Genomic DNA, 4,654 nt, shown 5'->3' with positions numbered 1-4,654 from the left:
GTTTTCATCTTTGATAAATATTGTTACGTTAAATAAATAATCCTATATTTGATTTTAATTTTCTAAAGGCTGAAGAGATTGTTCATTCTCAAAATATTAATATAAAAAAATTATACTTACGACAGAACTCTGAGTAATTTCTTGTACTAAATGCACGGCTCCTGTAAATCACCCCATAACGGCTAAATTTTAAACTCTACGCGCCCAATACGAATGAAGAAGAAACGAAGACTAAACTGTTCCTTTTTCGAAAAACTTTCTTGGGGCTAACAATAGAGGCAGATGTATATCTATTGAAATCAGTGAGAAAGAACTTTTACATTTCTTAAATTCCGCTGTCAAGTGACCAGTGCTAGAAGTATCAAGAGCACCATTTTAAAGGAATCCCACCTGCCAACAGGTTTTAGCCGCAATGTGGCTGACTCGCACGTACGTAAAAAAGGAACAGGGACGACTTGTTGTCTGACATCCAGTGACGTTTCTTTCGGGGAATAAGTCGATGTCTTTCCCCTTTTCTCTCCTTCGCGAGTTTTTCTATTTTCTCTTTTGAAAAGGGGCTTTATGCACCAACCTTATTTAAAGCGTAGCTTTTTTTAGGAACCTTGGATATGGCCTCGCGCTCAATGGAAGAAATTCCTCGTGATTTGGAGAGCGGAAGTTATACCCGGGATATGACAGAGCCATTAAAATTAATGATGATGCTTGCCAACCTTTCAGCGAGTCACAAGTTGTTAGGAATAGAGATCTCATCCAGGTGTTTCTGAAGAAATACGATTCTACAAAGGAGTTAAACATTGGTTAGAAATCACCCATTTTCGCTTACTGTCCAATCTGAATGAAACCGAACAAAAGTCGCTAGTGCAAAGAATAAAGATCATGAAAAAGGTGTTTTTAAAGAAAGCGTGAAAGCTCGATATCTGGAGAAGAATGTGAATTGGTTAAATAAACCTTTCAGCTATCTGAAATGCGAAATCATGCCAGTTATCGAAGATCTTCATTCCACGCCTAGCGCGAGTGACGTTAGGAGACCAACTAAAGTTTGGTCACTGATGTATTTTCGATCACAAAAAAAGACAATTTGCAGTGTTATCAGATAGTCAGCTACGCGTGATGGATAGAGGGAATTGTCGATACTGTTAAAAGAGGCACTTCAGAGTCCTACAAGGCCAGAAAAAATAATGTCAACATTTAAAGACGAAAATACTCTTCTTAGATATTCGCCACAAGAGGCTTTGGCGCTAATTATAGATGAAGACTTAACAGTTAAACTATATAATCGCCTGAGAGAAGGGGCAAAATCCCATGTTGTTGATTTGTACCCACCGTATTCTGAAGTTCTCCAAATTAAAGCTAAGTCTAGACCAGTTGATCCAGTAGTTGTTACCGATACATCAGCGGTTATTTCTCTGCAAGCCTTCTAAACCATACAGCTTCTCGTACCGTGGACCTACAAACTGAAGTTCTTAAGCAGTATTATGACATATTAAATATAAACGAGCTGCGATTTACTCTATTTTCGTCATGGGGATTTGACGGTAGTTCAGGGCAATCGCAATATAAACAACAGTTTTCAAGGAACGAAAACTCGAGGGACGAAGATAATAGTTTATTTGCCACAACTATTATTCCACTTCAGTTAAAATCTGAAAATGACCACGTTTTTTTGGAATAATCAAACCCCACAATCTCTAAGATATTGCCGGCCTTTGAGACGTGTCTTCTGTTAGAAAACCGCGCAGTTAATTAAAGACGAAAGTAAAAAGGTTGACGAAGAAATAAAAGCTCTCTTACCAATTGATCTTTTCGTCAATACGAATAAAACAATTTCCGTTACACTCATTGATGGAAAGGTATTAAATGTCGTAGCAGCGACTAGATCGCAACAATCTTGTCCAATCAACACCATCGCTATTTAATAAGATTGAAACAAATAACTTCATCCCAAAGTCTGAAACTCTCAAATACGAAATTAGTCCCCTTCACGCGTGGATACGTTGTCTAGAGTTTTGTCTTTATCTTGGATACAGAAATTGTGACGGCCTAAGATGCTGGCGGGTAGGCGGGGCCGATAAAAAGAAAATCTTTGAAAAGCGTAAACTCGAAATTCAAGAGGAAATGAAGTCCCAATTAGCTCTGAGAGGTGACTTTCCAAAACCTGGTCGGTGTGGGTCTTCGCATGATGGAAATACAACCAGAAGAGCTTTTCACGAAAGCAATCGCGTTGTTTTTACTAATATTCTAGGGTTAGAGCTCTGGCTAGTGGAGAAATTGCACGTAATTCTCGTTGCGATCTCGTGTGGTTTGCCGATAGACGATGACAAATTTGGGGATAATTGCAAAAGTTTACTTTACAAATATGTTGACAAGTACGGCTGGTACTCTATGCCTGTGACTGTCCATAAGATTCTGGTCCACGGAAAAGATATAGTGAATACGGCTACCCTGCCATTAGGAATGCTGAGTGAACTGGCTGGAGAATCGAGAAACAGGATGAATCGTCAATACAGAGAATTTCACGCGCGTAAAACTACTCGGAGAGACAATCTTCTGGACATTTTTAATCGGTCGTTAGATTCCTCTGATCGGATTATTTCTGATCATTCTCTAATTAAAAAAAAATAAGAAGACAACTTCTGCCTTTAAGTGTTAATCATTTGCCAATTGAAGAGGAACACACTGATCTACTAACGTCATCTAAAAGCGCCGAAAGCGATTCGGACGATTCTGTTGAATTCCCCGTGGATTTACAGAAGCTCATTCTGGAGAATGAACAAAATTTTTGAAATATATGTAGGGCATAACTTTAAACCGATTGTGATATGAAATATATATTTATACTTATCTTAATACAATTTTCATTTTGTAGCTATAAGAAAGCTAAGATTAAATAAAATTAGAAGTGTTAAAAGATTTAGTTTAGTCTATTTATTAATATATTTTGACATCAATAGTACAACTAAACCCTATTAAAAAAGGTAAATATATTGTTTTCCAACATCTCATAAACTTTTAAGTAATAACAAGTAATGTAATTTATTCTACTAGTCACACTCATCATAAAAGATACTTTCTAGGAAGCAAAGATTTAAGGTTCTAGCTTATAATCAGCCAAAGATATTCACATTTCCAACGAAATAATAGGATCATATCGTTGATAAATAATTATTTATTAAATATTATAGTAAGGACCTAAAAATGACATTAATTTCAATCGTCATATTCAGGTATTGAAAGAATACAAGAATTTACACGACATAAACGCACAAAAAAGGCCAAATCCGTGACAAGTTGACAACTGTCTTTTCGATCTCACCTGAATTGAGTAGACTCGTAATGTATATGCAGTCGGTACGATTAAAAGTAACTAATTGTTAAACATAGTAGGATTTTTTCGGCTTAATATTGTTTTTGGTAGGGAAAGTTAAAACAAAGTGGCCAATGAAAACAGGAAAATAGCGCTTTATGGATGTTCATTTGAACGTAATAAAACCCCGTGTATCTTGAAAAGTCAAAGTCGGTTACTTTTCGGTTTTTTTCAGCGTGTTCTCCGAAAATTTCTCTACGACATAGAATATAAATTTTCCGCAACCATCTGCACCGTTTCGGAAAAACAACATTAGATAAAGTGTTATATTGGACAAAATTGGAGCTTTAAATGCATTTTATAGAAGTTAAATTTTTGCTAGCCTAATCGAAATAAATTTTTACGTCAAACATTAACTGACAAGTGCATTGCCGCAAGAAATCCCGTGAAATTCCTTACGGGGGACGTTTGACACCCTGGTGGTAGTTACCGAAATATAGAGTATATTTTCAAATTTTGCATTTAACTTTGAATAATAATGTGTAATTTGTTCATTTTATTAAATTAATTTTGTCACCAGAAAGTAGATTTAAAAACACTGTGCACTCCACTAATAGATATTTGGAAGTCTCACCCGTTTTGGTCGAAGCGTACAATTTCTCTTACCATAGCACTTAAAAATGGCTCCTAATGCCGTTTCGGAAACTAACATCTTACGAGTGTACAGTAATATTTACGCTAAATATTATGGAGAAAAACAGACAATGAAACCTCAATTCCTAATAGAGGATTTTGTTAAAATAAATTCTACTGAAATGATATTTCAAAAGGGGTTCGAAGCTAATTATTTCGAAGAAATATTTAAAGTCATAGTTTTAGTTTATAGACATCCTCCCGTTTATATATAAAAAGACGTCGCGGGAACCGACATTAAAGGGACGTTCTATTTGACATAACTTCAAAATGTCAACGCACCTCGTTCGTACAGGTTAAACAAATTTTTACGGAAGAGAACGAAAAACGGAAGCAAACAATTGTACGTTAGCTGGATAGGATATCCTCCCTCGTTTAATAGTTGGGTTTATCAAGATCACGTCTGGGATTTAAATAACTCTTAGAGATTAGACCAAAACGCTTCCCACGGTGCTGCCGTTTCAAAACCTTTCGAATCTCCGCATTACCTTAAACTGAGTAGAAAGTATTTTGACCATATCGACATTAATATAACAACTAGTTTGGGGGAATTCCATAGATTTCAGTTTGATAAAATCACGTATTAAGTACATTTACGTCGTGCTCCGTAAAAAAATGGAATATCAGTACGTAGATGGAAATTGTCCCTACATGCAA

Source organism: Leiobunum rupestre, chromosome 7 (assembly GCF_980474605.1).
Source record: "Leiobunum rupestre chromosome 7, qqLeiRupe1.1.hap1, whole genome shotgun sequence".
Classification (NCBI taxonomy): domain Eukaryota; kingdom Metazoa; phylum Arthropoda; class Arachnida; order Opiliones; family Sclerosomatidae; genus Leiobunum; species Leiobunum rupestre.
This window is presented reverse-complemented; position numbering follows the sequence as displayed.